Source organism: Eubalaena glacialis, chromosome 1 (genome assembly GCF_028564815.1).
Source record: "Eubalaena glacialis isolate mEubGla1 chromosome 1, mEubGla1.1.hap2.+ XY, whole genome shotgun sequence".
NCBI classification, from domain to species: Eukaryota; Metazoa; Chordata; class Mammalia; order Artiodactyla; family Balaenidae; genus Eubalaena; species Eubalaena glacialis.
This window is the reverse complement of record NC_083716.1, coordinates 35,631,703-35,652,513: the sequence shown is the minus strand read 5'-3', so window position 1 is coordinate 35,652,513 and position 20,811 is coordinate 35,631,703. Positions and strand designations below refer to the sequence as shown.

At 39.4% G+C, this 20,811-nt stretch overlaps 1 pseudogene; it reads left to right on the top strand.

Annotated features, from left to right (window-relative positions):
* The first annotated feature begins 16,276 nt into the window (after positions 1 to 16,276).
* LOC133091064 (developmental pluripotency-associated protein 4-like) lies at positions 16,277 to 19,968 on the top strand (annotated as a pseudogene).
* Positions 19,969 to 20,811: the final 843 nt, after the last annotated feature.

Genomic DNA, 20,811 nt, shown 5'->3' with positions numbered 1-20,811 from the left:
TTCAAACATATATATTTGAAATGTTTATCTTGTTCACTGCTTGGTGCATCAGCTCATGCTGTCCCTTTCCTTGCCCTGAGCAAGCAGAAGTTGGCTGTATATTTTGGGGTTAGGGTGAACCCACAAATGCACCACACAGTAGACTGCTTCTCTGACTAATGTTGTTAATAAACCACGTTAGCCCTGTCATAAGACAGTGAGAAGGCATTCACTTAAAAGGCACTTTGTATTTCGATCTATTCTTCAGTTTTTCTCCCTGGAAGAGAAAACTAAAGCCAGAAATGAAATGGCCTTTTTTGCTTGTGTGGCAGGTCAGCCACAGAGCCAGTGGTCAACCCAAATCCCTCGACTCGGTTCTGACGTCCTCTGGCAGTGATGTGAAAACCAAAATGTTAAAATATCACATTGTAAGTTTCATGATTCTCCCGGGCCAGTTACTCTCGCTGAGGTTTTGGAATTTTGTTCAGGTTGGGGAGGTTTTAGACCATCAGTTACAACCATAAAATTAAATTTCTAAGTCTAGTATAAATTATTTTTATAAAACCCATGTCCTCGTTCTGCTCTCAACTTAGTTATCCAGTAGTCCATTAACTTAGTTATCCAGTAGTCCATTAAAATGTACAAAATGTACAACGTAAAATGTACAAAAATCCCTGTGTCTTTTAAAACACTGTCAAACAGTGGAATTGTTAAAATGGTGTGATTAAAGAAAAAGAAACTCATGCTGAATATCCCTGGGGAAGGTACTTAATGCTTGGGCTTGATTTTTTTAAAGGAAACATCCAACTAAGAGCAGATCTTCTAGTCTCTCAGCCCAACCAAAACTAGCTGAAGGGGCACAGTCTTTGGAGTTGACACTTTCAAATCTAGGCAAGTTCTAGCCTCAACTCCCTCACCTGTAAAATGGAAATAGTGAAATTGTTCTTAGGATTAAATGATATTGTGCAGATGAGAAAACTCAGCGTAGTTTCTCAGTATGTGTTCAACGATCCTATGTTGATCTAAGGAGTGTATATTACCAATTAAAGTTATGGAGAAACATAAGAAGAATAAATTGTGATCCCATTTTAGGGGTAAGATGTGCATGCATAGAAAAGAGAATATGCTCAACCAAAATGTTAACAGTGCTTAATTTTGGACAGTGATATTATGAGTAATTAAAATTTTCTTTGTCATTTGGCTTCTCTGTATTTTTTACTTTTTCTGCAGAGAACATGGACTTTTTCTGTAACTGAGAAATCATCTTTAAATGACTTAAGACCTTCAGATTCAACGAACATGTATAGCCTACCTACTACGTGCCAAGAACTGTGTTGGAAGCTTTGACATGCTTACACCATCTACTCACAGTCCTTTTGAGTTTGGGTTTCTTTCCATTCAAGCTACTTTCTCTTCTGCCCCCTGGTGCTGACTGATGCCATAAAAGCCACCTCTCCAAACTCCTTCAAATAGAAATCAGGGATACAGGGCTCTCTCCAAAGAAGAGTCAACACTCAATAAACTTCTAAACTGCATGATCCAGGCCTCCCACTTCTTTCTTCCCCCCCAGATTTATTGAGATGTAATTGACATATAACATTATGTAGGTTTAGAGTGTACAAGGTATTGATTTGATATATTGCAAAATGATTACCACCATAACACTAGCTAAAGCCTCCATCAAGTCACATAATTACCATTTCTTTTTTATGGTAAGAACATTTAAGATATATTCTCTTAGCAACTTTCAAGTGTATAATAATACAGTATTATTAACCATGTTGTACATTAGATCCCTAGAAGTTTATACTCTTTGACCATCTCCCCATTTTCCCCACACCCCCAACCCCTGGTAACCACCATTCTACTCTCTGTTTCTATGAGTTCAGCTTTTTTAGATTCCATATATATGTGAGATGATATGGGATTTGTTTTCCTCTGCCTTATTTCACCTAGCAGAATCAGGCCCCTCATTTCTATGTCCTTCCTGGCTTTTACTGCCCTTCATCATGGGATGAGAGGGACTGGAATGGAATCAGCGTTCTTAGTCATGAGTTGCCCCAGTGAAGACACGGTGGATTAGGAATTGTGGGGAGTTTTCTTATTATTTGTAGGTTTTCTCCAACTGTGGTTTAACAGCATCCAAACATTGCTTTGTCCTACCCATCTTAATAATAAATCTACTGATGAGAACTTCTTGATCTGTGCAGTGTTTCTAGCCATGCCAGGGGTTGCAAGGACTCCTAAGCCAGAGCCCCTTGACCTTGAGAATGCTACAATCTTTATTATAGAAAACCAAATTTAAACTCATGAAATACCCAGGGAACATTTTAAGGTGCTACAAAACAAGGGGCTGATGATGTGTGGCTTATACAAATGGGTCTCTTCCAGCATCTGTCCAACACATTGCCAGACATGCCCTTGTGGGAAAAACACTCTGGGGGCAGGGAGTCCCAGGTTGTCAACTCATTTTCTCCAACCTAGCCCTTTTTGCAGTGCCCAATCAAGAAAGTGCTTGAATATTCAACTCTACAGTTATTAATATTAAAATGTCAGTACTCAGTAGTAACAGGATGAACCTTATAACTGATCTTTAAGCCCTGCCCTGTAGAAATAGTGAGGTTGAGAACTGCTCGTTTTGATGAAAAGAACTGAGATTTCTATTTCTGAAATAAAGAAAGGAGCCAGTTCACATGTCTCCAGGAATAGTAAGCTCTCTCTTACACTAACTCCTTCTGCCTTCTTTAGCCACATTGGATGGGAACACCAATATTAGGTGAAGGAGTGTAATTTTTTAAAAAAACAAAGACACTTACATAAGCTTACTTTGGGTCAGGCGCTGTTTTAAGCACTTTACAAATAAATATTAACTCATGTAATATTTATAAGAATCCAGGTAGGTCGAAACCATGATGTTTATCCACATTTCAAGATGAGGAAACTGAGGAGATCTGGGAGTTTAAGTAACTTGTCCAAGACCATGTAGCTAGTAGATGGCAAGACCAGGTTTCAAAACCCTCTAGAGTCCATGCTCCAAGTGTATGAGTTGCTCTGAAAAGAACAAGCACCACACTGGTACCCACCAAGACCAAAAAGATGGTCTGTAGAAGGCCAGGGAGCTTCAGAAAGGGGAAGGCTCCCTGAGGAATACATATGGAAGATTTAAGGAAGAAGTGAGACTTGGGAATTGGCAAGAATTTACCTATGGCAGAGTATCATCTTTAGGGCATTTAGATGATAAGAATCCAGCTGTATGGCTTAACCAACTAGAGAGAAAATGAGATCACAATTGAAATGGTACCAGCAGCCCACCATTCTATTCAAAGAACATATTCCCAGAGGATAAGAGAAGGAATTAAAAGTGTTGCTGAGTAGACTATACTATTGGCCATTCTGGTTGCACTGAAAGAATTTTCAGTATCATTTTCACTGCCTGGATTTTTTTAGTTTAAAAAAATCTCTACTTTTAAAACATCCCTGTAAGAGAACAATCTGGGTGCAGTTGTGAATACACAGTTGTTGCTACCAAGAGTAAGAGGTTGAAGAAAGTGCAAGACACTACCTGAGACATGTAGAGTATCTCAGGTGAGGTGAAGAGGAAGGAGAGGGGAGGGGGAACAAAAAAGGGTGATACACTTAACCTCTCTAATAATCTACTGGGAAGATGGACACAGAGGTTAAAAGACCAGTAACCATACCAGGTTGGCTGAGTGGCAAATGGGTCGTGTGAACATAATGCACCTTTGCTATATGTGCTTCAGGACGTTAGAGAAAGGAGAGGCCTCCAGGGGCCAGGATGGCCAACGAGGACCATGACATGCAGGGTAACAGCAAGGAGAGCAGTTTGCTAGAGGTGAGGATTCAGGCTGGGGGGATAGCAGGGAAGGATCAAGGGAGAGAGACCCTTTAAGTTTATATATTTTTTAAATTCCCTGGACTATCTTGAACAAAATTAGAGATCTGAGTGATACAAAAGGAAATTAGCAAAGAATTAAATAATAATCTGACTGGAGGGGTGAAACCATTCTCTAACATTGCTAGTTACATCTTCAAGTTTCTGCAGTTTCTCCATATTCATTGAAGGATTAGGGTGAAGAAAAGTAGAAGTTAGAAAGGACCTATGAAGAAAACTTTAAACCACTATAGAAGGGCTTTTTAAAAGGTTTTAATGTGAATATTATGCAGGATGGGAGAGAGGATAAACAGGAACTACCCAAAATGTACTAAAGTTCATATGAAACATCAGCACAGGAAAAATCAAATTGGGAAGAAGGAATATTTTGAAAAAGAATAATGAGGATGTACTAGCCCTATCAGCGTAAAATTTAGTATAAATTTAGAGTGTTTTAAAAAATTAGTATTGGTGTATGAATAAAGAGTCAGATCAGTGAGATTAGAGTCCATGCATAGACCTTCTTACATAAGAGAATTTAATTTATGATACAGGTGAGCATGTCTAATAATGTAAGAGGAAAAAATGGATTATTCAATAAATGGGCAACTGGCTGTCCATTGGGAGGGGTGGAATGGACAGATGTGTACAGGAAACTGTTTTCAATTCATGACTCTGTGGAGAGGAATGAAGGTGCTTTGATGACATGGCAACGTACACCAATAGGCACCTCCATAGGGAATTCTGCAAGGGTACTGCTGGTTCAACATGCTCTAGGCACTGTAATTTTTGTGACTTGGAGAGTTTTCTTTTTAACTCGGGGCTATGGGAAAGAGAAAAAGTATTGGGACAATCAGTGAATCCAATCAGTAAGAGAGAAATGACACAATGAACACCCTAAAATCCTGTCCTTCTCCATCTCCAGTTCCTCCTCCCTGGAGAAGACCCTTCCTGGGCATGGCTGACTGGGTTTGTCATGCTGGGTGGGTCTGATGCTCTGTGCTTGTTCTCATGGCTCTGTCTGAGCCAAGATACCCTCCTTTAGTTTCAGTCCATATTTTGCTAAATCTTAGCATTCTGAATCATTGTGAATTTGCATTCTGATTCTTTGTTGCAAACTTAAAGCCTGTGAGACGCAGGTACTCTCTAACCACTCTACTCACCAGGCTAATTTGTCTAAAGACAGGTATTTTTCTGCTGTGTAAACTGGCTTTTGGACTCCGCTGCCAACTATGACTATTAGAGGAGTTTTGGCAGAAGGAATCCAAACTGAATACAGATCCCTCATTTATAAGGTACCACACTTCCTTTCTTATGTGACAAAATTAAACCTCTCTACCCATCCACTCCCCACGCACACACACAAACACATCACATCACCCCACCCCCAGCTCTGGACATAACTATTCATAACTACCTGTTCCAATAGATGTTTAAAACTCTTTAGACCCCTCTTTTAAGCTATGCTATAGTATCTCCCTGAACCATGGAGAGAAAAAGCAAATTCGGTCTAAGACATGGACAGCTTTGTGTCTATCAGAGAACTCTTTCTGTTTAGTTGCTACATGCCCTCTCTGACTTGGTGGAAAGTTCCAACTGGGGGAAGTTGGAGAAGGTGAATAATTTTCCACATCCTACTGAGACAACTCATTTCACTAGGGCTTTAATATTTGTCTGAAGTATAATAAATCCTCTAGAATACCAACCACAGCTTTAAAAACTCATTTCAAAGCCAACTGTCTCCAATCCTTGTTTTACTCTCTATTAGTAAGGTATTAATATTTTTTAAATGAACAACAGTGAAACTTTTAAGTCACTCAGTAAAATTGGCAATTATTTGAGATCACCAATAGGAGGACAAAACACTTAAAAATTCCCTCATTTCTCCTGTCAAAAAACCACCTCCTGTAGTTGAAAGTAATAATGTTGGGCAAAAAAGCATTAGGTCTTGCTTTCCTGCATACAGAATTGAGCTCTGGTTGTCACAGAGTTTTTGGAGCCCAGACAATTAGTGATTAAAAGGGAAGTTTTTTCTTTCAGAAGAAGTGACAGAAAAAAAGAAAATTAAGATTATTAAAAACAAACTACATATTCAACACTCTTTTAGGTCCTTTCATATATTTTATGATGTAATCACTGGCTACAGTATTGATACAATATAATGCTTTTTTTTTTTTTTTAAGAATAAGCACTTTAGGGCTTCCCTGGTGGCGCAGTGGTTGAGAATCTGCCTGCTAATGCAGGGGACACGGGTTCGCGTCCTGGTCTGGGAAGATCCCACATGCCGCGGAGCAACAAAGCCCGTGAGCCACAATTACTGAGCCTGCGCGTCTGGAGCCTGTGCTCTGCAAAAAGAGAGGCCACAATAGTGAGAGGCCTGCGCACCGCGATGAGGAGTGGCCCCCGCTTGCCGCAACTACAGAAAGCCCTAGCACAGAAACGAAGACCCAACATAGCAATCAATCAATAAATAAATAAATCTTTTAAAAAATAAATAAATAAATAAATAAATAAAATAAAAATTAAAAAAAAAAAAGTCCTAGTGATGAGTAAGAAATCGGACTATTCCTATTAAAATTCCACTAGGCTGTGGTCAGACACAGCTGTTTTAAAAAAAAAAAAAAAAAAAGAATAAGCACTTTATTTATTTATTTATTTATTTGGCCATGCCACACAGCTTGCAGGATCTTAGTTCCCTGACCAGGGATCAAACCCATGTCCCCTGCACAGAGTCCTAACCACTGGACCTCCAGGGAATTCCCTATAGTGCATCTTTTAAATTAAGTGCTATTAAAGAGAAAAACAGAGGACTATGGCTTAAAAGAGGACAAAAGATGATTGCTTCCCTCCTGCCCCAGCCCCATATCCAAAGTTTTGACACTATTTATGGAATTAGTCTTCTCTATGGTTGATTTTGGAAGAGGTACTTATTTTGCAAACTACACACAGAAATGCAAGATTTGATTGGTAAAGATCACAGGGGCAGCATTTGAGCAGTAACATTCTGCATATGAGTAATCCTTTCAACTTTTTAAATGCCTTCACATCCTTTATTTCCTTTAATCTTCATTAAAACCCTGTGAAGCCAATCTTATTATTCCATCTAACAGATGGGGAAACTGAGACTCAGGAAGACTGAATGACTACAGTAGGGTTCGCAGCTGTCAAGTGATGGAGTCAGGCTTCAGTGCCGAGATCTAACCTTATCTGAGTCTTGAGGACATGGGGAGGGGGAAGGGTAAGCTGGGACAAAGTGAGAGAGTGGCATGGACATATGTCCACTACCAAATGTAAAATAGATAGCTCTTGGGAAGCAGCCACATAGCACAGGGAGATCAACTCGGTGCTTTGTGACCACTTAGAGGGGTAGGATAGGGAGGGTGGGAGGGAGACGCAAGAGGGAGGGGATATGGGGATATATGTATATGTATAGCTGATTCACTTTGTTATAAAGCAAAAACTAACACACCACTGTAAAGCAATTATACTCCAATAAAGATGGTTAAATAAATAAATAAATATGTTGCAATGAACATAGGGGTGTATATATCTTTTTGAATTCGTGTTTTTGTTTTCTTTGGAAAAACACCCAGAAGTGGAGTTGCTGGATTGTATGATATGATAGTTCTATTTTTAATTTTTCAAGGAACCTCTATACTGTTTTCCATGCTGGCTGCACTAATTTATATTCCACCAACAGTGCACAGGTGTTCTCTTTTCTCCACATTCTCACCAACACCTAATCACTTAAGTGATTATCTTTTCTTCTGCAATGTTTAACCTGTTGTTAATCCATCTAGTGAATTTTTCATTTCAGATGTCATATTTTTCATCTCTAGAATTTCCATTTGTTGGGGTTTGGTTTGTTTGGTTTTTTTTCTTTGTATCTTCAATTTCTCTCCTCACTGTCTTCATGTTTTCCTTTAAATACCTGAACATAATTATAGTAGCTGTTTTAACATCCTAGTCTGCTAATTTTATCATCCCTATCATTTCTGGATCTATTTCTATTGACCTTTTTTTTTTCCTGGTTACAGGTCACAGTTTCCTTCTTCTTGGCATGCCTAGTGGTTTTTTACTGGATGCTGAATGCTATAATTTTAAGTTTCAAGTGACTAGATTTCACTGTCTTCTTTTAAAGAGTGTCAGACTTTGTTCTGGTAAGCAGATTATCATGTTCTAAAGTCATACAGTTCGTAGGCTTTTGTGAATTGTCTTATCACTCTACATAGCGCTTTTGAAATTCATCCATACTGCTGCATGTATCAGTAGTTTGGTTTTTCTTATTGCAGAATAGTATTCCACTGTATGGGTGTACCACAATCTCTTTATCCATTCACCAGTGGATGGACTTTTAGACTTTTTATTTCCAGTTTTGTGCTATTACAAATAAATATGCTATAAAAATTTAGGTATAGGCCTTTGTATGGACAAAGGCTTTCAGTCCCTTGAGTAAATTTCTAAGTGTGAAATTGCTGAATCATCTGATAAATGTATGTTTAAGTCTATAAAACTGCCAAACTGTTTTCCAAAGTTGCTGTACTATTTTTTATTCCCACCAGGAAGATTTGAGAGCTCCGGTTGCTCCACATCTTTGCCAGCATTTAGTATTGTCAGTGTGTTCTTTGACTTCTTATTATTGAACTGAAAGCGTTATTTATATATTCTGGATACAACTACTTTATTAGATATATAGTTTGCAAATATTCTTCCTCCCAGTGTGCACCTTGCTTTTCGTTTTGCTAATGTTGTCTTTCAAAGGGCAGAAGTTTTTTATTTTGACAAAACCCATTTTATCAATTTTTTTCTTTTATGGTTCATGTTTTTTATGTCCTATTTAAGAAATCTTTACTTAACCCAAGATTATAAAGATTTCCTCCTATGTTTCTATGTTTTCTTCCAGAAGTTTTGTAGCTTTAGCTCTTAAATTCTTGTGTCTATAATCCATTTCAGTTTGATATATTTGTAGATGTGAGGTGAGAGTCAAGCTGTTGTTGTCGTTATTCTTGTTACTCTCTTGTTTTTGTTTTCACATACAGACTTCCAATTCCTCCAGCCCCATTTATCTAAAAAGCAATCTTTCTCCATTGAATTTCCTTTGCACATTTGTCAAAATTCAGTTGATCATTTGGGTCTATTTCCAGAGTTTCTATTCTGTTCCATTATTCAATAAGACTATTCTCCTGCCATTATCACACTTTCTTGATTATTATGACTTTATGTTAAGTCTGATATCAGGTAGTGTGAGTCATCAACTTTGTTCTTATCTTTCAAATGTTATGTGCTAAAGTTTTATTTAAATTTTTTCATGTATATTCATAAATTGAACCACAGAAGCATTTTGTGCTACATTTTGCAGATTTTAGTATTAAAGTTATATTTGTTTCATAATATTAATTGAGGAACTTTCCATACTTATCTAGGGTCTGAAATAATTTGATTAACATACAAATTAACTCTTCTTTGAAGCTCAGAGGAATTCAGTTATAAAACAATTAAGTAGGTTTTTTTTTCCTTAAGGGGAAAGTTTAACAATCTTTTCCACTTCTCCTATTATTTTTGGTTTTCCATCTCTTCTTGCACCAATTTTGCTCATTTATATTTTGCCAGAAAATTATTCATATTGTTACACGTCCAAGATCAGACAGCTAATTATAGCAAAGCCAGGATTTGAACCTAAGATGTCAGGCTCCAGAGTCCCTGCATCAACCACTAGATATCAGGAAATACTGATACGTAGTGACCTTTAAATTCAGGAAATAATTTGATAAAGTCTTTCATGATATCCTCGTGAACAAGATGAAGAAACCTGAGCTACAAAACCTGCTGACCAACATTACCCAAAGAGAGTCCATCGTTAGCTCTCTTCTTTAAACCCATCAAGAAAGAAAATAATAAAGGGCTTAACATAGAGATCCAAAGACATGGATGAGAACATAAAATGTAATTCCTGAACTTGCAAATGATGCAAAAGTACATCTGATAGCTTAATGGAAAAACAGAACTCAAGGGACTTCCCTGGTGGTCCAGTGGTTAAGAATCTGCCTTCCAATGCAGGGGACGCAGGTTCAATCCCTGGTTGGGGAACTAAGATCCCACATGCCGCAGGGCAACACAGCCTGCACGCTGCAACTTCTGAGCCCGTGCCACAACTAGAGAGAAGCCCATGCGCCACAACAAAGATCCCGCATGCTGCAACTAAGACCCAACACAGCCAAAAATAAAAATAAATAAATTAAATTAATATTAAAAAAAAAAACCTCAGAAAATCTTCCCCACTGCAACCTAGTCAATCAAACAAGTGTCAACTGAACAGATTATAGGCCCCACAAGAGCAAAGGCCAAATGTGTTTTATTCATCCATGTAAACAGAGCTCCCAGCAGAATTGTAGCTGCTTAGTAAATATTTTTTAACATTTATTGGAAGAAAAATATATACATTACTGATCTTCAACAACTGCACAAGTTTAGACTGAAGATGACATGATTAAACATTGAGACAAGTGGAAAATACAAGTTTTGGTTTGTCACGAGTTCAGTATAAATCAATAGTGTGATGTTGCAGATTTGGCATCAGAAAACTTAAGACTAGATCTTAAGGTAGGGTAAGTCACTTAAACTCACAGCAAAATAAAGCTAATAATAATCTAAAAGATTGTTTTGAGGGTAAGATCATTCACACGAAATTTTTTTTGCAAACTACAAATGTCCATTATTAAGTACGTATTATTGTTATTAGATTATAAATCCCAACATTAAGCTAAGAAGCACTTTGAGCTTATCTGTAATTTCTCAGTTTTGGAGGGGTTGGAGATTAAGAGAGGGTAGATATGAAGTCCCTAGCAAGATGTCTGAAGCATATTAAACATTTAATAAATCTTAGCATAAATGGATTATCCTTTCATATACAGGAGACTGTATATATAAGTATATATTTAATCATTTATACACATATATTTATATATATGGACGGATATATATCAAAATGTAAAGAGGTTTCCCTAGTTATCCCCCAGTCACTATTCTAGATACTGGAGAGACAATGAAGAATTAGATGAACAAAATACTGCCCTCAATTTTTTGTGATTTACTTCTTTCCATCTTCTCTCCCATGTACAAGAATCACTTTTTAATTACAGAAGAAAAACCAAACTGTAAAGACAATAAAAATATAATGGTTGCCAGGGATAGGGGGAGAAGGAGGAGGGGGATGAGTTGCTGGAGCACAGAGGATTTTTAGGGCAGTGAATTACATTATCATTTGGCAAAACCTATAGAATGTACAACACAAAGAGTGAACCTTAATGTAAACTGTGGATTTTAGTTACTAATAATACATCAATATTGGTTCATCAATTTTTACAAATGTACCACATCAATGCAAGATGTTAACAACAAAGGAAACTGAGAAGGGGAGGATATGGGAACACCATACTTTCTGCACAATTTTTCTGTAAACCTAAAACTGCCCCAAAAAATAACGTCTATTAGTTAAAAACAAAAGATCTCTAAAAAAGAGAAGAAAAGAAAAAGAAAAACTAATGAAAGCTCTGGTTTGCTTAAGTGAACACTTTCCAAATACTAAATTGCAATTGCATTACTATTCCTGGCAGCAAACAACTAATGGCCTTTTATCCTTTTATGGCAAGAAATCTTCAGCTGCATCTCCCTTTTGGCCCCAAGTCTACTGAACAATAACAATAAAATGCCTGGTCAGGTATAGAAAAACCTCCTTGTTACCAATTTTTTTTATTATATGTGCTTTTATATTTGCTGATTACACGCAATTAGTGGTTGCTTGGCAACGAAATTTGGGGCTGTCTTCCAGGTAGAGGTGAGTTGTCTAAATAAAGCACCTCATTGTCTTCAGTGCTGGGTTTCCAAAGCCTCCCCAGCATAACCACGGTTATGGAATTCTTCTTGGATTGAGTGACATTCACATCTGGCTCAGCTCTCTTCATATTGATTCATTCAACACATATTTCACGGGTATCTACGGTGCGGGTCACCATGCTAGGTTCTGGAGGTAGAGTGGAGAATAAAGTGGACAATGTCCCTGTCCTCAAGGAGCTTGCATTCTAGTGGGGAGGAGGGAGGACAAACAGTTAAATATAATTTTTCAGGGAATTCCCTGGTGGTCCAGTGGTTAGGACTCAGCGCTCTCACTGTGAAGGGCCCAGGTTCGAACCCTGGTCAGGGAACTAAAATCCCACAAGCTGCACTGCGAGGGCCAAAAAAAAATTTTTTTTCAATTATAACAAGTAGGCAAAGCTGAAGGTGAGTGCTATGAAGAAAAGTGAAGTAGAATAAGGAGATTTAAAGAATTTGGAAGAAAGTTTCTCTTTGTTCATTTTATAAGTGGTTAGTGAAGGCCTCTCTGAGAGGGTGATGGTTGAAGACAGCTGAATGAAATGGGGAGGGAGAAGAGCATGCCATAGAACATTCTCTTAGGGAGAATATCAGAATATCATAGAACTTGGCCTGATAGTAAAAGAAACTTTCATACTGTTAATTTTCAGGATTGAGCTGCAGATTGTTTGATACTTTTCAGACACATTTATCTGATGATTAATTTTATTTATTTATTTTGAACTAGGAATAAATTGACATGTTTTGTTAATAGAGGAGCCCTGTCCTTTCAGGCATGATTGTTTATTGATAATAATGAGCCAGTAATTAAAACTTTAACCAGAAGTAAATTGGCCTTAAGAGAAAAATCAGCCAGCCACCACTCAATTTTCCCCTCTTCTACTAAGTTTTTTACAGAGAAATTAAGGCTTAAGTTACACTAGTCTGATCTTTTTTCCTCTTTGAAGATGAGAAACTTCCATTTTAAAGAGTGTAGGGGCTATTTTCTATTCAAAGCTAAACCTTATTAACATTTTGGTGTTCCTTATTCTGAGGGGTTTTTTTTCCTGTACATAGTGTAGAAATTTTTTTCAACTTAAAGTATTAGGATTATCATATACATTTTCCACATGTCTTTCTTACTTACTAATATATGGTACTCATGATTCCTTTTCATTAAATATTCTTCTAAAACATCATTTTTAATACTAGAAATATTTGAGGATCTATTGTCTCCCATTCTCACCTACATTGGCTTTTACCTTTTCATTTAACCCTTTGCTAATTTGGAGGATGAAAAGATATTTCCATTTTTACACTTTACTAGTGAAGTTGAACTTTTTCGTGTTAATTAATCCTTTTTCTATTATTTTTTCTTCTATCTTTTCTACCAAAGTACTTCATTGATTTATAAAAGCTTTTTATATATTAGGGTTATTAACATTTTTGTCATATGTTACAAATATATTTCCCAAAATATATATTTGCTCCAGATTTTTAATTTTGTTAATAAAATTTTTACCCACAAAAGTTTGATATACAACTTTTTGCATTTTTATCTACTGTTTGTTTCTCTAACATGATTCCTTAAAGAAAGGCCTGGGGAGATTGTGAGGGAAAAAAAAAAAACCCTAACTTGACTGGAGAGGCCTGAGGAAGGGAAGGGAAAAAAGTATTAAGTCAAGTGTTTCAAGAAGGAGTAGACAGACCTGATCTTAATTCCATCTCAGTATAACTGGACAAGTGTAAATCTCTCAGAACCAGCTTCCTCTTTTGCAGATTGAGGAGAATAATCTTTTTCCGGCAAAGTTGCTGTGAGGACTAGATTTTTAAATTTTAAAGTACCTCCCTTGAGAGATAGTGGGTACCCAATAAGTTGTAAGTATTACTAAAAGGGAAGGTGTCCCAAACTGGTGCTTCTCAAATGTTAATGTCCTTATGAATCACAGGGCATCCTGTTGAATGCAGATTCTGATTCAGTACACCTGAGGCAGAGCCTGAGGGTCTGCATTTGTAACAAGCTCCCAGATGATGCTGAGGCTGGTTGAAGGTTCTAGAGTCTTCCAACAATGGGAATCCCTGATGGGGAATATTTAAGAACCAATTTAACAACTGATGTCTATTTTCAAAAGAATTGTGACTCTTAGGATTACACAGAATTTGCAAGATAGAAGAGAAAGCTATCCCTTAGAGGATGAAACTGGAATCTAAACTTATCCCAACCAGGTCAATGTTTCACCAGATGAAATTTAATTACAGTCTCTGTTGCTGTCCAGGGAAGCCAAACCTCAGATGGATAGAAAAGTGCGCATAAAGAATAAAGTAAAAGATCTAGTGGTCAAATTCTCTCAATGACCTCCTTCTCAAAGGCCCACCCAAAACATCCATCAAAAGGAAATAACAACAACAACAAAAAAAAAATTGAGGCCTTTAGAGGAAATAAATTGCAGTACTCTGCATGCATGTTTCCATGATGCAGTGTTTTCCAGCCTCAGCCAATCAGGAACATCGCCTGGGGCACTTGCTCCCACTCTTAGCACCTCAGAGAGTTCATGGAAGGGGTGGAAGAACCCCAAGCATCTATATTTCTAGACAGAAATGGTTTGGGAACCCCTGCCTTACTGCATCCATCTCCTTTCTTTGCAGTTTAGAATTTATACCAAAGAGGAGTTAACTGAACATAGTGAACAAAGGTTCTGCTGTGAAAAGAACTGGACGACACTCAGTCACCGCATAACCTTGAGCAATTTACCCATCCTCTTTGAGTCTGAGTTTTTTCTCATCTGTAAAACAAAAATAATGAAGTCCTCTACGTAAGGTCATTATAGAGACCAGATAAAGTAATGGATGTGATAGCCACTTGTAAACTGAACGCAAGTGTGATTTCCATAAATGCATGCATTGTGTCAAATCTTCACTGAACCAAGCCATTAAGATTGTTCCTTGAAATCTAAAAAAAAAAAAAAAAAAAAAAAAAACTGGTTCTGACGAACCTAGGGGCAGGACAGGAATAAAGACGCAGACGTAGAGAATGGACTTGAGGACACGGGAAGGGGGAAGGGTAAGCTGGGACGAAGTGAGAGAGTGGCATGGACATATATACACTACCAAATGTAAAACAGATAGCTAGTGGGAAGCAGCCGCATAGCACAGGGAGATCAGCTCGGTGCTTTGTGACCACCTAGAGGGGTGGGATAGGGAGGGTGGCAGGGAGACGCAAGAGGGAGGAGATATAGGAACATATGTATATGTATAGCTGATTTACTTTGTTATAAAGCAGAAACGAACACACCACTGTAAAGCAATTATACTCCAATAAAGATGTTTTAAAAAAAATTGCTCCTTGAGGGTTTTAGTGTGGGATTTTATACCCTTAGAAGGAGGAGTCCGTAAACAAAATGTCAAGCTGAAATAAAACCTGGCTAAAAACCCAGCTTTGCCTTTCCTTGTTTGAGCCACTCAGGGAAAGATGGCAACCTTCCAGTACTGTTATATCAACTGTAAAACGTGAGGATGATTAACTCTTTGCTCCCCTCTCAAAGATGTGGAATGCTTTGTAAATGATGAAATCTGGAGGTGTCTTTTTTTTTTTTATAACAAATTTGGTTTTCCTGGCTGTTTTTTTTTTAATTAATAGACTTTTTTTTTTTTAAGTATTTGTTTATTTATTTATTTATGGCTGTGTTGGGTCCTCGTTTCTGTGCGAGGGCTTTCTCCAGTTGCGGCAAGCGGGGGCCACTCTTCATCGCGGTGCGCGGGCCTCTCACCGTCGCGGCCTCTCTTCTTGCGGAGCACAGGCTCCAGACGCGCAGGCTCAGCAACTGTGGCTCACGGGCCCAGCCGCTCCGCGGCACGTGGGATCCTCCCAGACCAGGGCTCGAACCCGTGTCCCCTGCATTGGCAGGCAGACTCTCAACCACTGCGCCACCAGGGAAGCCCCTGGAGGTGTCTTATAAACTCTAAAACTCCATACACATTGTCTGATGCCTGCCCGTGCAGGAGCTGGAAAGGGCAAAGCATCAGCTGTCAGATCCAGTAATACCCCTGCCCTACCCCACCTAATTCCTGCCCCGCGGGGCAAGAAGATCTGCAGACAGGAGGGCCTGCATCTGAGCCACGATTTTCCATCAGCGGTTCAAGGAACACCAAGAGTACTCAGAGTTCCTGGGGCAGAGGTCAGTCCCCTGGGGTGGAGTTGAGGGGCTGCTGCTCAGCAAAGGAACAGGTTGACCCACTGCCCGCGTGCCTGGCCTCTTTGCAGGTTCCCAAGAGTTCAGTGACGACGGAAGGGGCCACACGTTCTCCTCAGTGCCGCTGGCTGAAACTGTCATTACGCCTCAGATTTCAAGAGTGGAACCGTAGAATCTGTGCCTGGGAAGAAGAACGGGGTCGGATACCTGTAGAGCCGAGCACAGACTTATTACGGGACTCGGAGTGGGGAAAAGCCTGACAAGGTAAAACTGCTCACAATGATTAAAAGTGGGGAAGTGAGGACAGCTGTCTGGGAAGATAAAGAACGCCACTCAGAGATGGAAGTCGGGATGCAGGGGGCAAGAGATGGCGAGCAGAGACCGTGAGCAGACAGGAAGACCAGGCGACCACCAGCGCTAGTAAGTGGAGCGTGGACAGATCAGCTGCTTCCAGCCATGACCACGTCCGGAGAGGAATTCTAGAGAACCAAGGAGCTGGGCTCAGCAGTGAGGTTTGGAAGAGGTAAGCTATGGAGACTCATAGCCCCAAAGAGCATCCTCCAGACGCTCATATTTTTCAGATTTTTTTCAAAGCTCTCTTTTTCCTACCAAATCTTACTCACTTAGAAACCAGCAAGAAATGTGGTATCACACTTATTTACAAACCTAAAGGTAACAATTCCTACATACTCTCCCTTTCATGACATATTACATTAAACAGGATGAGCCTTAAAAAAAAAAAAAAAAATTACTGGGTACATCTTAGGATGAAGATCTGTTTGTCAAGAAAACTATCGCTTTAAATTAATCGTTCTCAAACTTTAGCTAACATCAGAATCATCTGGAGGGCTTGTTAAAACACCGAGTGCTAGGCCACACCCCCAGTTTCTGATTCATTAGATCTGGGATGAGGCCTGAGAATTTACATCCCTAACAAGTTCATAGGTGATGCCGAGGCTGCAGGTCCAAAGACCATACTTTGAGAGCTAGTTAACTGGGGATCTTTGACAGGGAGAGAAATAAAAACGCAAAGCATCTCTATTGGCAAATGCATTCCCTCATCATTATTTGCCTTCCAATCTTTAAGTTGAAGTTCAGAAATGTCACCCCTCCCAAGCACATCACTTGACTAACTAGTCAGTTTCTCACTTTGTGGAAATAGTCATAGAAACTCTAAGGGTCATCTGAAAATGGAATCATAGCGGTTCACTGAACTAGAACCATAGCATGAGGTGGAGGTCACTTGAATGCTCTTAGGGGCTGGTGACATTAAGATCTATCCCCTGTGGGGACAGGCCTGTCAAGGGCAGGGAACACAGGACCCCCTCGCTTGGACGATACTTCCCAGTATGTTACCAAAATCTTGCTCTCTGAACCCCATGTTAGAGAATTCATCATTCAGGAAAACAATCCCTCTCAGTACTATATAGAATCTCCTTTCTGAGGAGACAGACTCTAAGATTTGGGACATTCCAGATCCTTGCTCCCAATCGAAAAATAACACAAGCCACGTATATAACTTTAAATTTTAAAAGTAAAACTAAGCAGATTAAGGTAATTTTCATAATATATTTAATACACAAATATCACCTCAACATGTAGGCCCTGTTAAAAAAAAAAAGATATATTTTTACATTCTTTTCTTATACCATCTTGGAAGTCCAGTGTGTATATTATAGCACATCTCAATTTGGATTCGCCGCATCTCAAAAGCTCAATAGTCACATATGGCTAGTGGCTACCTCGTTGGACAGAGCAATTCCAGATGATATTTTCTTGATAAATTGGATTTGCCTTTGATCTTAGTAGCACCAACTACTTTTTATAATTATTTTCCCTTGTGCCATCAAGCTCCAACAGACTCCCAAGACTCTCCCCCCTCTGGCTGCCCCTGAGAGTGGCTCTCTGTCCGGAGAATAATTGGTGCCATGTCCATTCCCCCCCCCCCCTTCCATAGAGATGGCAATTTTAGCTGGACATGTGGCTACCCAGAATAAACACTGCATTTTCCCTTGCAGCTAGGTGAAGCTGTGAAACTACTTTTTAGTCAATGAAATGTAAACATAAATTCATGCAGCACCTTCCAGGAACCTTCTTGAAGAAAGAGCTGGCATCACCCTTTTCCCATCTCAACCTCCTTCTTCCTAGTGGCTGGAATGAAAACCAGATGTCTGGAATTACTGCCACCACCTCATACCATGAGGTGACCTTGGAAATGGAGGGTACACAATAGTCTAGGAGCCCATTTCCTGGGGATTTCGTAAAGCAGAGCCTATGTTCTGACTTTAAAGTGAGAGAGAAATGAACTTCTACCACGTTTAAGCCAATGTTGTTTATCCAATTTTTACAGCTGAACTTAACTCGTCATACCTAACTCACGTGCCCACCCATTCATCCCTGGCTTGTAAACATGTCCCAGGTGGAGATCCCTGGGAAAGAGGAACTAACAGATGCAGTGTGCATTTTTAGCACAAAATAAAACTAATAAACCGAGTGCTTACTTTAACAGGCCTTATGTTTTTATTCCTTTTAATGCTTACAACAATCCCCATGTATAAATAAGGAAATCTAAAAGATGTTAAGTGACTTGTCCAGGATCACACTGCTAGGAAATGGTGAAGCCAGGATCTGAATCCAGGTCTGGATGGCTTCATAAACCATGTTCTTTGCTAGATGTATCCTCATTGGTAGAGTCTGATCCACACAACAGGAAAGAGAATGGGACCTAAGTCCAGTTTTTCAAAATCAGCAGAAGTACTAAATTTAAACTTGAATTCATACCCTTATCCCAGCAAGATTCAATCAGTAAAAATGTGAGTCAGCTGTTCTTAGCACTTTGTAAAGCACTTCAGGTGAGTGAGGAACATCCATTTAAGCTGATTTCCCCAAAAATTCAACTCCCTTTGGGGTTCTCACACCTGTCCACATATTCTTTTCGTCATCACTTTAGCACTCTAAGGATTTTAAAATGGATCTACCTAGAGTAAAACGTCTGATTTATTGCATTTCTAATAAGTCTATATTAAATAAACATTTTTAAGAATGGTGGGTTTGGGAACGCCTTTGGGTGGCAGGGAGTGGGAGGAGACTTTCGGAAAAACAATCTTGAGCCAGAAGTCAGAAGAATTTTCTTTTTATCAACCTCAACTCTTTTTCAGACGATGGAGAACGCAAAAGGCAAGGAGTGAAACCCCACAGAGAAGTTGAGGGGAAGAATACGTGACTCTCAAATTCAAACCTGTTGTCAGCAAAAGCGGGAGAGAAACACCTAGCTTCAAACAAGCCAGTGCCTCAGCTTCACCAAGAATCTCCTCCCTCCTCGAAGGGGACCAAATGAGAATCATCTGTGAAGGATGACAAGTCTGCTGTCCACAATAGAATGCTACATGCAGCAAGAGCCTAAAACCTCCGAAGAAGATACCTCGTCCTCCATTACCCTCTAAACTGCCACCAGTCAGCCTGCTTCCCCGAGACCTGGTGTGGGCCTGGCATCAGTGACAGCTGAGCAGAGGCCGGACGCGTTATAAGCAACTCTCCGAATGCGCTTCCCCGAATCAAAAGAATATTCCTATCACAGCAAAGGAGGCCAAGATCCAGACACTCATAAAGAAAATCAAAGGTGGACTAAGGGGAAACGTATCTAGAAAGGTCTAAGAAAAAGATGTGCTCTGAGGGGACTGATCCTCTGGCCTGAGGAGGGGAGCCTGCACTAGAAGAATCTCCCGCTCTCACTGAGGGAGCTAATACTGTGGTAGTAACAACTTCAGCCCCAAGGCTATGCTGGCCTCCTGGACCAGAACTGCAGCCAAGGCCAGGATGATGGAGGCAACAGAATCGCCACAAGAGACTTAGGGTGTCCGGTGGGGTGTGGTCCATGAGAGAAGTCTCCCTGCAGACACCGATGACGGGGTACACTTGTAATTTCATGCTGGATAAGCCTGGGTTCCTGAGAAACCAGGGAGAGTGAGCGCCTCCTTCTTGCCCCCTGCCTGCAGTTTTCCAGTATGTTGTGCCCCATGTGTTCAGAGGGATGATGTGTTAATGAAAAGCCTCGAGTGAGACTAGGATACCAGGAAAAAGGGCACATCGGTGATTGTAGTGATGGTGGAAAGGTTACTCCACACCCTTCACCCTTCCTGCTTCCAGGGCTCTGGACTGGTGGGTTGCAGATGATACACAAACATGTCTGCTTTGGGTTGGGATACAGAGACACTTACGTATAAAAAGGGAAAAACATTTCATTAGTTACCATTCATTCCAGTTAAGAAGATGAAAACGTCGTTCGTATTACCAAATGTTCGCCCTTCTGAAATGGTAGAAACGGCCTCAACAGCCTCTAATGGGAGTGTCTTCAGCTGAGCATTGTGACGATGTCTAGTGAGGAATCAGCGATAATTTGCTTCCAGGCTGGATTTCCCTCTTCGGATACAGACCACTTTAGGAGCTGCTCTCTTCTAATTGTAAGTGTGATGACTTTGAACAGTTGAGCATTTTAAGCCAAAGCTGTTATTCCCTTCTTCCCTCCTGAAAACACATAATTCTTAACTTGGAAACTGTTGTTTTGTATTTTTCTATGTAACCTGAGACTTCTGTGGTTCAGCTCTGGGCTAAAAATGCAGGGCACTTTGCAATAGTATTTCCACTTGTAACTGTTTTGTATATTTCAGCTGCTTAAAAAAAAGTTTAAGGCTGCTTCCCAATCATAACTAAATAATATGTTGTATTTAAAATGTGTGTATAAAATAATTCATCAGTTATTGTATTTAGGGGACTATATTCATTGCATGCAAATTGTTAGTTAACTTTCTGAACTCCAAGTAGGTTAAAGTCAGAAACCATGATTTTCTTCTGCATGACTCACTTTCAATTTTTTTCTTTACTACCTAAATTTATAAGAAGCAT